This window comes from Pinus tabuliformis, chromosome 9, assembly GCF_031772625.1.
Source record: "Pinus tabuliformis cultivar Carrire ecotype Pingquan chromosome 9, CPIR1, whole genome shotgun sequence".
Lineage (NCBI taxonomy): Eukaryota > Viridiplantae > Streptophyta > Pinopsida > Pinales > Pinaceae > Pinus > Pinus tabuliformis.
This window is the reverse complement of record NC_142307.1, coordinates 1426293643-1426307437: the sequence shown is the minus strand read 5'-3', so window position 1 is coordinate 1426307437 and position 13795 is coordinate 1426293643.

The window sequence follows — 13795 nt, the reverse complement described above, 5'->3', positions numbered from 1 at the left end:
GGATCTGCCACACCTTTTCTAAATATGTGCACACCATAAATAAACACATATGGATTTCTTCATCTTCCTTGCACAAAGCACACCAATTTGGTCGAGTCCATCCTCTTATGACTAGGTTGTCCCAAGTAAGCAGTTTTCAATTCAAAGCTAACCAAGCTACCACTTTTGGAAAAGGTTCCTCACAATTGGCCATAATTTCCCACACTTACACTTGAGCACGAATCTACGAGGTAGAGACAACATGGTTGGGACTCAGCTCAGAAGGAGAGGAAAATATTCTACGTCACCCTCAACGAGTTGGATTAGTCCTCCCACATAGCATAATTTTCCAAGGGAAAGGGGTGATAGGGAGTAAAACAAGAGGGATTGCAAGAGAGAGGGTGGGGGAGAAAAAGTTGAACACAATTACAAGAAAAAGGATGAACCTGAGTGTGGTACCTTTGGTGTGGCTGGATTAGGTGAGAGAAAGAATGGATTGAAAAAATGGATTATATGGTAGGAAAAAAGAAGTCATATAGGTGAGAGGACCAAGCTAAAAATGGTTCATACATATAACACGTGGCACAAGAGGTTAACACAAACCAAAGAATTCAGAAAAGAGACACAATCCTAGAAATTATAGAAACCACAATTTAACCAATTTATGTCCATAAACACAAGGGATAAGTAAAGCTTGACTTTAAAGACACTTACGTTGAGTTATGAGATATCCACAACCAAGCCAACATCATATGAGCCAAGAGAAGCCAAATAAACACCCCTGGTAATATGAAATAAAGTGTTAGAAAAGCATTGTATGATAAAGGTTGAGCCCTATTCATGCCTTGGTGTGATATACCCTAGTTAAAATTTTCCCTTTTTTTGTAAATAATTGTCATTACTTTAAATGACTGAGAAAAGGACACAGATTCCATTTCTTTGGGGAGAAGGTTGCTTTAGGAAATGATTATTTTAAATATCAGTCCCAATGGGGTGGAAATAATTAAATGCGTTCAATGTGCATTATATTAAACTAAACAAGGAAATACTAGCCCAAGTGTCCTTCAATTCAAGCAACAAGCAAACAAAATGACACAAATTTAAGAGGGCATGGGCTGCGCTGTCAAGTCATGGGTTTCCGTGAAATTTGTGGAAGCGAAGGAAATCATTTAGTTTTGGGAGAGGAGGAATGAGGAATATTTTATGGATGGACACACAGAGGCTCTAGGGTATACAAAGAGAAACAAGAGTAAAGGTCATGGAAGATAACACATTATTGAGATTTGTTGTGTAACAATACTAAAGCAAGTACTATGGAACATTGAATTGAGCCCTGAAGAAAATGGGGTACCAGTTAAGGAACCCTCTAAGGAAGGCTTTCTAGGTGATTGTTTTAAAGAGCATGGCTTGCTTGTAAGGCTATAATCTTGTGATTTAATGAACTTTTTGGATTTGTAAGAATCACTCAGGTTTTTGTGAGGGTCAATGAACCACTAGGATTTTCCTTGGGGCTAAAGCTCTGGTACTTGAATCACTGAGGAACCACCGTGAGAAGTGATCTCTTTACCCATAGGTAGCTTTCCCACTATTTAATCTTCTTGATAGTGACTCTCTTCTTGTGAAAGTGAGTTGGAGTTCTCTGCATAGTGAAATGTTGGCATGACTATGTTTTGCCCGAACTATATGAGTTATAGGGAGCTTAGCTGGTGGTTGAAGGGTGTGAGGGCCTTATGACATCCTGTTTCATATGTGTTGGTTGACTCAAAATTACTCAGAAGCACCCTACCTCAAGCATGGAATCTGGCTCGAGAGTGATAGTTGTAAGTAAGGCTTGGCTACAATTGTCTACGGCTGGGTGGAGAGTTGTAGTCTTGTTCTCAGTTTCCATCTACTGTATTGGTTTTAGATAACTGTTGTAAATGCATTCTTGATTATTAAGATCACGTGGAACAATTAAATTGGTGTTGTATTCACTATAGTATTGATTCATGGTTTGCTATGATTTGAATGGTGAAACTCTCATAAATGTGTGCCTTGTTACATTAGTGTTATGTTAACGCTTTTGTGTCGGAAGCAAACATATTAAACCATCACGGTACACATCGAGTCACATCACCGTTTGTGGAATGAGCATTAGATGTTTAATTGTGTTGGTTTCGAGCTTGTAGCAATGTTTATTTTGATGTAGATTTATTATTTTATATATACTAGTCAATAATGATGTTATTAATAATAAATAAAAAAACCAAATATTTATGTAATAATATCAAAATCGTGGTTTTTTGTTTTCCATTTATTTATTCTGTAATAATTGATTTAATCTTCATATATAATGTGTATAAAAATTGTGTATCTTTTAATTTTAATTTTATTTTTAATTAATATCAGTAATTAAAATATCCTTAAAAGCTAAATAAAAAAATTGTTAATTTTATTTTAATGTATCTATTTAGAATAATTGAAAACCTTATAAATATATTTTATATATATGATAAATTTTAAATTTTATTAAATCATATAAACACATGCAATGTATGTATATTGACATTGTTTAAATATAATATATTTAAGCAAAAAATATTGGCATTGAGGGAGAGGATTTAGGTACTTTACGTCATATAATATCATTAAACTCTGAGTTTTAAGGTCATAGTGTGCATGTTGCCACGTAGTGCATGAGAGTGTGTCCATGGGAACACAGAAGTCTACTCGCCACTCATTTTCCTCATAGAGGCCCTTGTGGGGAAATGAAAACAAAATTGTCTTTAAAATATTATTTTATCAAAATTATTATTTAAAATATTTTCCATGGAGAGCATTTTTATTTTATTTTTTTAATAAATAGTGGTGAATGTTTGTTGATATTATTGTGATTAAACAATATAAATCTTAAAACATTATTTATATAAACACCCTCACTTAAAATTATAGGGTATCAAACATTAAACATGAAAACATTATCGCTCACTCAAAATTACAATTACATGACACTTAAGAAATATTGACTTAGGAGGATGTGACACTAGGATAAAACATAAGAATAACAAAACAAATAACGTGACCACACTAAGGGGCTTGAAAGGATAGTTCATGTCGTCTCCCAAATTGACTTTGACAAAAACATTAGAGGGTCGTTGTCATAGCCGTTATCACTCATATTTTCCTTAGAAGTTATTAAAAGAAGGAAAGGATCCAAGCTAACTACAAACCAACTTTTTGACTTAGGTGCTAGCCCACCCAAGTCCAGAGAGGGCTCTCTCTTTATGATTTAGCTATGTTTGAAAATATTTTAGGCTAGTATTAATGTTTATTGAGGTTTTTTTGTTTGAGAGTGGTGGAGTTATGAAACAAATGGGAAAACTAGGCTTTTAGGCCATTGGGCTATGGAATCAATCAGGGATAATTCATTGGATTAAGTCAAATTGCTGAGGTATGAGTTCAACAGGTAAGATAGCAGAGTAAAGACGAACTTTGGGGCTTGAATGGGTGATAGTTCTGCTCAAAACTAGAGGGAAATCAAGAAACCTCAAGTTGGGATTCAAAAGAGGAAAAGAAGATAGGTCAACTAGCAGAGGGCAATTAAGAATCCTATACCAGGGACTTATTAGAGAAAAACTACAGGGATAAAGAAGCAGTTAAGAATTCCTATATCGAGATAGTTTAGAAGAAAAAATAGAAATGGTAGATTGTTGATAGCAGAGAGCAATAAAGCTAATTCTAATATACTTTGACTATTTTACCATTTAGATTTAAGATGCATGAAACATTGAAACATATAGAAAGCACATAAAATCACAAGGATAGAATACTTATTTGTAATTATACTGCAGAGGAATTTGATGAAATGCCCTCAACTTTCATTCCTTTTCCAACAAAAATCCACCTTTGAGTACGAAAGCTTTCTCACCTTGATAGCACAGATTTACATAGATGTTATAGAATCCACCCACAATACTTCAAATGGAGAAGTATTTATACAAAAATTACATCAAAAATATCTCATAACCACATGAGATTTATTATAGGGAATACAAAATATCTTTTACAAAAAGATAGAGACAGATGGAAAACTGATTGTTGTTGTCCCTTTATTTGTGAATGAGATGGAGGTTGAAACTTGGATTTGCCTCTTGCTATTGCTTTAGTAATTGTGTGCTGGATCTTTGCTTACTTTTCCCTACTGATACTCTTTACCTGTTTACTAGACTTTACCTCAGTAAATATTTTCTACTTACCTCAGAGTTACCATAGTAAATTATAGGATATGAGTCATATTGGTCCACCATTCTTCCTTTGGTATCTTCATCTTGATCAATTTCCTGTATATTTCGTTAGTTTTAGTGTACTTAGCAAAATTGGGCTGGACAGTAAACAGGTTTTTCACTTCATGCTCAATATAGAAAATATCTTCCAAACCATCATACAATACTTCTCCTGTAGGTAGTGCTTTCACCGTGGAAGAGCTAGCTTGATTTATGGCTTGCTTGTGTAGTTTCTCAATGTAGTCATCATGAGTCATCAACTTGTCATTTATGACCAGTGGGCTTGGAAGTCCTTTATCCCTTAGAATGTCATATTTTAACATAAAATCATCTATGTCCTCTTTTATACTTTGACATCGTTTTTCCAGGTTAAGCATTAAGTTATTTTGAATAAGAATTTTCTTAATTTCAAGGATAGTAGCAGTTCGATCCTTAATATCCCATTGTTCCAGCTAGTGCCTATGTTTTCTATTCAAGAAGTTGATCAATTGGGTTTCCTCTTCAGGATTCTCTCCCAATTCTTCCCTAGTCTTTTGTATAGCCTCCGTAGCTAGTTTAACTAACTCAGTCTGTTAAAAAATGATCTAGATAGAAGACCAAATATCATTGATGGAATCAATGATATTGGTCCAAAAAATCTCTCTAATATCTCTCAAAGTATTTTCCAATGTTAAGTCCTTCGCTAATGTCTTGATTCTTTCAGTCATCCTTCTATTTTTTCTCTCTTCTTCATGGATAATTAATCTGTGATAGCTCATAATTGTTTTCCAAGCTGGTAACCATTTCTTTTAGTTTCTTTATTTTAGTTGCTTGAATTTTAATTTCCTCCATGGACTTTATTAAGTCCTATGTTTGCTTTACTGAAGTTACTGCTACTTCTGATGTACTTGCTATTGTTGTTGTTGGCAGAGATATTGCTAGGGAAATGCTGGGTGCCAAAGATGTTGCAATAGTAGATGGCACTGTTGTAGAAATTATGGGTATTACAGTTTGAGGAATGGTGGTCATCTCACCCTGTTTGGACTGCAAAGATTTTTCTAGTTCTTGCTCTGTTTCTTTCAACTGCACATTCAACTTAAAGACCAAGTCCATAAGTTCTTCCTCGTTTTGTTTCTCAATTACTTCTGCAATTTGTGGATGTAGGAGGGGAGGGAGTTTGAGTTGTTTCCTGAGTGCAGCAATGTCATCATTCTTTTTCTTTATCAATCTTTCAGCTGCTTTAACATATTTGGGATCATCTCCCAACTCAATCACCAGATCTTTCGATGTTTTTATCCTGGTGTCCTTAACCTAAGAAGAGGCTTTTTCCAACTGTAATTGTGCTGTAGTGTTACTCAGAGAACTCTGCAACTGATGTGTAGTGATGGATTTACTGGTCAATGTGGAATAGACCATCTCACCTGTTTGCTTATGGAGCTCAATCTGATCAATTGGGTGGATGTCTCTGGCAAGAACTTCAAAATTTGTTTTTAAATAATCAGCCATGGACTTTGGTTGTTGTACTGTTGGCTTCAAAAAGCTCATCTGCATCTTTCCCTCTTTGATGTCAAAGGCTGACATCAACCTTGTCTGATTTTTAGGAGCCATTTTCAGATATTGGGCATAGGTTTGAGCTTTGAGCTTCTCATTCCTAGCTTTAATCTCTTTTTACTTTTCTTTCAAATCCTGGCTCTACTCTGAAGCTGTCCTTAATGATGACACTTATGCAGTTTGCTACCTGCTTAGTGCCTGTGTTTGAGAGGTAAATGGTGTCTCCCCTGCTGGTGTTGTATGTGCTGTGTCACTTCTTGTCTCTTCATATTCCTACTCGGACAAAGGATTCAATCTCCGTCTCTTTACATATACCTAGTCCAATGTCACTGTAGAGGGACTAGCCTCATTTTGACTTCTTTTTTGAATTCTCTCCTCATTAAGAGGGGTCTACAATACTAGAGGGTTGCCCATGTTTGTATCAGTTTGGGTCAACTCCTAAGAAATATACTCTGACCCTGAATCTTTTCCTTGTCCAGAAGTCTCAGGTTGTCCTAATGTTTGTGCACTATGCTTCTGTGTTGGTCTCTGTGAAGATTCTCCAAGCACCTGTACAAAGGAATCCAGATCAAGTCTTCTTTCCAAATCTTTCAAAACATTTTCTACTTCAACTTGTGTACTATCTTTTTCTATAAGTGTTCCCTCCACCCATTCATTTTGATTTGCATACTGTTCTATCTCTGGAATTCTATGATGGATGTAGGGGGATAGTTTATGCTTCTGCCTTCTGTCACAGATGAAGCTATGAGGATCATAAGGCCAGATGAAACTCTTTTTCAATCTCAATCTCTTAAGGATTTCCTCTGCCTCATTCCCTGCTTTTCTGTTGTTGCAAAGAAATGGGCCTAGGTGATCCTTTATCCTTAACTGAGCTTTCTTCTTAGTCTTCATAAAGTGGATTTCTTCAGAATTTATCATTTGCCTATAGTACTCCAGGGCAAATAATCGCATAGGGAGGTATTTGGGTAGTTTAAAGGGAGGCATCTCACACCCATAAATTCTGATCTCGGTATGGTTCTGGTATAAGTACCAATCCCCACCCTTGTATTGCTTGGGTAACTGGAGAATTCTCTTAATATAATCACTGATGATGGGAGGGGGTCTTCCTATGAACATGGTAATTACCAGATGCACAAATTGATCAATAAAATCTGTATAAATATGGGGATAAGAAGGCGAATAGTGAAAAATGGAAGTCCAGAAGATGACTGACCCAGGGTCCCATATGGTGTCAAGATTTTGTACAGAGAAAGGGAATTTATTAGTTTGGTAGTAGAGGAAAAGATGCTACAGGATTGAGGAATATATAAATACTCTCTCATTCTCTAATCTCATGAATTGGTCATGCACCTTATCAGCAATGAATGCAACATAGTCAAATTTGGTTGCAGGAGGTTGGCGAGGGGTGAAAATATACATGTAGGCAAAGGTCATTTCATCTACATACTCATTAGTGGTAAAACCCAGAATGCAAGCAAACATGGTGACAATATCCCTACCCAGACAGGTAAAAGCGCATGACATGTAAGGAGGGGGTTCTTTTGATCTGTATTTTTCTTCAATGAAAGTCTGACTGACTTGGTTAATTTCTGAACTGGAAAACCTTGAAGATTTTTCAAGTAAATCAGCAATGGAAAGGGGAGTGAGGTCCTGGCTAGGCTGTAATTGCAACATTTCATTTATAGACTCAGTTGTAATGGTGAAAAGGACTTTCTGGTCAGGGGACATTACAACACTCATATTGGGGGTCTTAGTTTGCATGTTATTGGTGGAAAATATCTGGGAAAATATGGATAGTGGGGAATTGATATTTAGGTAGGTTTGATTCCCAAAGACCTATTTTATCAACGTTGTTTAGATAATTGTCTCGATAATTGCAGTGTAGCTGCAAGGGGGTTTCATCAAAAGTAAGGTCCTTGATTTGAAAATCTCTATCGGCCAAGGGAAGGTGGTCCAAATCCCTGTGGGGAGTAGTGATTGGCATGACATTTAGGGCGGCAGGAGCTTCCATCCTTGGTTCTTGTGTATTCAAGGGTGTGGGGAGGGAAATTTAGGGATCTTATGGAGAACCAAGTTGTTCTACAGGGAGTATTCAGAGTATTGAACTGCTTTAAAGTTTGATAAAAACACTCAATTTCGAAAGAAATTCAGTCCTGGTTTGTTATGAACATAGGGTTTTCTAGTAGAAGTGGGTAAATACTTGGTTATGGTGGTATGGGAAACGGAATGGCACTATAGTGTAGTGTGGATGAGGCATGCTGGTCTGCAGTGGCAACTGGGAGTTTAGCGGCTTCTTGGAGTTGATGGTTTGCACGCAGGGTGACAACATGAATGTGCTTCTGTGTGCATGGAGAACAGGAGGTTCTATTGTTTCGGTAAAATAAAATATAATGAAGATTTTTGTTTGTATTCACAAAGTCAAAGTGTTTGGCGGGTATGGTGAAAGGGACATATGGCGCCAATTGATGGATGAGACACTTTGTCGTTTAGTGATGGCGGTAAGTGGAAGCAGTAATGGTTTTGATCGCACAACTTTTGAGAGGTTGGTGGTTTTGGCAGAGGGTTGCGCGATGCCACAAATTGGATGACACATAGCGTTGACGAAAAGTCAAAACAAATTGTGTTGGGTGGTTAACGTTCGACCAAAAGGTCCGCGCGATATGAGAAAGAGTCATTGGATGAGGGAAGGCAAATCGAATGGCAGTTGACAGTGGAAAGTGTTAGGGAGTTAACGGATGCGGCCCGATGGCATAATCCGCATAATTAAATGACTTTAATTATATCGGGGATGATTTGATTTAATTATATCGGGGATGTCGGGAGTGAATGTACTGGAGGAGAGGCTATTAATTAATCCACGTGATTAATTAATTTTTTTTTAACATGTCGGGGGTTTTGGCTCTTAATTAATAATGGTTCGATTAATTAATCCAACTTAATTAACTTTATTATGGTTTATTTTCCAAACCATCGAGACGGGATACTTATTTATTTTGGGATTTTTATTAATAATACAGGAAAGGGAAATTTGTTACGAGAGTTAAATAAATAATAAGAATTAAAAGTTAATATGACCATGGAAAAAAAATGCGCTAAGTAAATGTTTATGAAAATTCATTCATCATCCAACATTATGACTTAGGCTAAAATGTGTTTGGAGGGGGTTTTATAAAGAACCATTTATTTTTTCTAGGTAAAAAAGTGATTTTACTTTGGGAAAAGGATTTCAAGGGAATGAATGAATTATGAAGGGGGTAAATTTTGATGAAGGGGCTTCAACACTTAGATCTTACAAATTATTGGGCTGAGGGTCCAGTCCCTCCAGAAGTTAGAGAAATTATCTGAGCTCCTTTAACTTTCAGGTTGTTGGTGCCTTTAGTACTTATGGGAAATTAGTAAAATTTAGGGAAAAAATGAGTGAGGAAGTTAATTAGTTTGACTTTTGTCTATGATGTAAATGTTTTCATTATCATCCATATCTTTAAGTGCTTTTGATGATGAAAGTATATGATTTGATATCTGGATAATCATTCATCATACATAATTCTGCAACCATTCATCTACTTACCATACCTACTTATCCTACCATTTTTCTTCTTTTCTTAGGGTGCACTTAAACTAGCAAACCCTTATCAAAGCCTTTTCTTTTCTTTTATAATGGAAATCTGTCTAAGTCTATCCTTATTACACCCAAGGGCTTAGATTAAACTGTTGAGTTCCTTTTATTCACTCTACCTATCTACTTATCTGCCAAGATTAAACAGTTTGCTCAGATTTTATTCTCTATCTCTAAGCATGAAATTCAAAACATGGAATAACCAAGATTAAACTATTTGGTTACCATGGATTGTGGCATAAGTAACAAGTTGCACACAATCATTTATACAAAAAGTGAAATAGTAGTGGCATTTTGACTTGCACACTTTCATTGTCTTTTTATTTTTCTTGGTTTTCATTTTTATTTTTTCTTACCTTTTCATTCTTTTTGTCCTTTTATTCTTTTTCTAGGATATACCCTCTTTACATTTTTTAATTTTTAATTTTGAATATGGAAAAAAATTGCAACAAGCAAAGGTATATGCACATATTTCAGAGTTAAACCAAGTCAATCATGATATATGACACTTATTGGTATAGGAACATAACAGTGGCTCCCCTTGGGGATGGCTTTTCCTGGTGGAAAGTCAAGAACTGTAGATCAATGGCCTTTGAAAGACTTTGATTGTGCTTTGCAAATCTCCCTTTTCTTGCTGCTTTATTTGTATGTATAACAGTAATACTTCTGAAGCTTAGGGCCTTCTCTTCGGGCTTCAACTTCAAAACTTTTACCATCCAATCAACACTGAACTGTAAAAGGATATAATATATAGAGTTTTAAAACATGGTAAGATTAGAAACTAGGATCAATGTAGTTCTTTAACATTCGACCATTGACTGGTCCTCCTTCGATCTCTGCACCATATAATTCTTTAAGAAAATATGAATTATTTCCTCTGAAGGCATAGATTATGTATGGACCTCTCTACAGGAAGTCAAACTTCCCATGTTTTCCTTTGTCCTCTCTTCTTGAATCCCACTTTAACACTTTGTCTCCCAGATAGAAGTCTTCTGCTTTAGTCCTTTTGTCAAAAATCTTCTTAAGTTTTTCTTGCAGTACTTGGGCTCTATTGTATACTTCCTCCCTGGTTTGTTGGAAATGGATAATATGGTTAATTCTCCTCTATATATCATTTGGTTCCACTTGGGCTTCTTGAAGTAATTTCATGACTCAAACTCCTAAAGATGAGGTGAAAACTGCCTCCATTCCATACACTAGCTCATAGGGACTGGTTCCAATGGATTTCTTAGTTGTAAGCATATCTGCCCACAAAGCAAATGTTAATTTCTTGTTCCAAGTTTCATTATTGTCTTCCAATAGTTATTTGATAATATTCATTAGAATTTTATTGGAGGATTCTGCAAGTCCATTCCCTTGAGGATAGTAAGTTATGGAATGACCAAGTGTTATATGATACTTGTGACAGAAATCAATCATTTTCTTTGACTTGAAGGTTGCAACATTATCTGTGATGATTTTGTCAAGACAACCAAGCCTAGACAAAATATTAGCCTCTATAAAACCTATTATTACATTATCAGTGGCCTGTCTAGAGGGAATAGCTTCTATCCATTTGGTAAAGTAATCAGTTGCAATGAGTATTCATTTATGCTAAGCAGAAGAGGGTGGATGGATTTCTCCAATGAATTCAAGACCCCATTATTGAAAAGGTTTTTCTATCGAAATAGGTTTCAAAGGCAAGGGTAAAAGTTTTCTTTTGCCTTCAAAGATCTAGCATTTATGGCAGGAAGTTACAAATCTTTTAACATCTACAAACAAGGTTGACCAGTAAAATCTTGCTCTTAGAATTTTGTCAGCTATTGACTTCCAGTAGAGATGTCCACCACAATCCCCTGCATGAAATTCTTGGAGTACTTTGTCAGATTCTTATTTTAAAAAATAGTTCAACAAAATACCTTCATGATTTTTCCAAAACAAAGTATTATCCATAATGCTAAATTTCGAAGCTTTCATTTTCAAAGACCTACTCTTAGTTCTGGATAACCCTGGAGGAGCATGTAGGTTTTGTAGAACATATATAATATCAACATACCAGGGGGAATCTAGAAAGGACTGGATGATCTGTGGAGTCGCCATCTCCTGTTCATTATCCAGTTCTACAATAAGATTTATGTCTAGGGCTTGGCAATTTGTTTCTGCCATAGATTTGGCCAACCCCTGAACTTTAATTAACTTGGTAGGTTTTATCTTTATATCATATTCTAAAATAGCAGCTATCCATTTCCCCTCTTGCCATGAACTCCATCCTGTATCAGGATATCTTTGACTACAACATTGGGAACATAAGCTATTACATGGGAATACAAAATATACACTCTGAAATCCTTAATAGCTTTTACCAAAGCAAAAACTTGTTTCTCCATTATTTTATACTTTAATGAGGCATATCTAAGAGATTTACTGAAAAAGGCTATTGGTTTTTCACATCCTTGATCATCCTCTTGTAGTAAGACTGCAACTATGGTGTGTTCTGATGCAAAGGAAAAGATAATGAAGTCTCTGTCAAATTTTGGGCTTGTAAGGACTGGTGTTTGAGTTAAGGCTAATTTTATTTCTTCGAATTATTTTTTAGCCTCTACTATCCACTTAATAGCTGAATATTTTTTCAACATGTTATTCAATAATCTAATTAGTTCAGCTAAGTTAGAGATGAATCTTCTTAAAAAAAAAAATTCTTAAAAATGCCTGAAGTTCTTTAATGTTTCTTGGGTGAGGTATTTGCAAGATAGCTTCAATCCTGGTTTGGTCAATCTGGATTCCATCTTTGGAGATAATGTGGCCTAATAGTTTTCCTTCTTCCAAACCAAATAAAGACTTCTTTGGGTTCAGAGAAATGCCATATTTTCTACATTTAAGAAAAACTTGCCTGAGATGATCCAGGTGTTGTTGATCTGACTTAGAAAACATTGTAATATCATCAAGGTATATAACCAGGAAGTCATGGATTTCCTTTACAAAGGCAATATCCATTGCCCTTTGAAAGGTGGCTCCAGCATTTTTCAATCCAAGTGGAATTTTGACATACATGAAGGTGCCCCATGTTGTTGTAAATGTGGTTTTTGCTTGGTCATCAGGATGGACTAAAATTTGGTTGTAACCCGAGAATCCATCTAAAAGTGAAATCCTTGTGGAACCTACTACTGTTTGCAGTATGTGATCCATTTTAGGTAAGGGATAGTTGTCTTTGAGTGAGACTTTGTTCAAGTTTCTAAGGTCAACACACAGTCTGATTTCTCCTGTTTTCTTTCTTATAGGGATAAGATTAGATACCCAATCTGAAAACCTAATGGGGGTAATGATTCCTGCTTTGTACATTCATTTTATTTCTTTTTCAATGGAAGGTAACAAAACAAGATTAATTCTTCTTAGATTTTTCCTAAAAGGTTTCTGATCTTCTTTCAGAGGGATAGTGTGTTGTATAATACTGGTATAATAGGATTTTTAAGTCTTGTAACTCCAGGAAAAAAGATCCTAGAATTCTTTCATAAATTCAACATATTTCAGCTTTTCCTCAGGGGGTAATGATTTAGACAATTTTATCAGCTTAGGATTCTCTTGAGTTCGTATGTTGCATTCTTCAATGTCTGCTTTCAAGGGCTTCATCTTAGGCTTTTTAGGAATATCATTGGAGTCAAATAAGTCCTGCAAAGGAGTTAATCCCTTTGGTAATTTATTATCTTTGAGATTTATGACTTCTGTTTCATCATCAATTATTTCATCAATATCCGTTTGCTTTAAGTCCTGAATATCTATTTTTATGAATTTAGTAGGGTGAAGCATGTTTATTGAGTTTTCTTCCAATTTTTTAATGTCTAACTCATTAGTATGATCAAAATCTAAAACTATCTCTACATCTATATTAATGCTAGCAAATTCTTCATCTAATGTTAGAAAGTGATTAATCTACTTATCATTTTCAAAAACTTTCCAGTTCTTAATATTTTTAGGTATAGCTAGCCTATGCCTAACCTTAGCAATATATTGGTGATTAGGCTGAAAAGGCAATTTGCAGGTGCTAGCAAACATAGCCAGGCTATGAGCTTGCATGTTATATTTTCTAGGAATGGTTGCAAGCTTTGTTTCTAAAAAAGTGTTAAGGATTTCTACAACTGTACCTCTGTAAAGTCCTAATCTAGGGTCTCTAGTTATGTAAACTCCATTAATATGTTTAACTATCAGTTTTTAATCTCCCATGACTGATACCCTTATAGCTCCTAATCCTTTGACTAGCTTGAGGCCTAGCAGGAGTGCTTCGTATTCTGCCATATTGTTTGTACATTTGAAATTTAACTTTTAGGTGTGTCCCTCTGCATGATCATTCTCTAGGTTATATATCCATACCCCTACCCCTACACCTAATTTGTTTATTGAACTATCAAATTCCAAATGCCATAAGATTTCATGT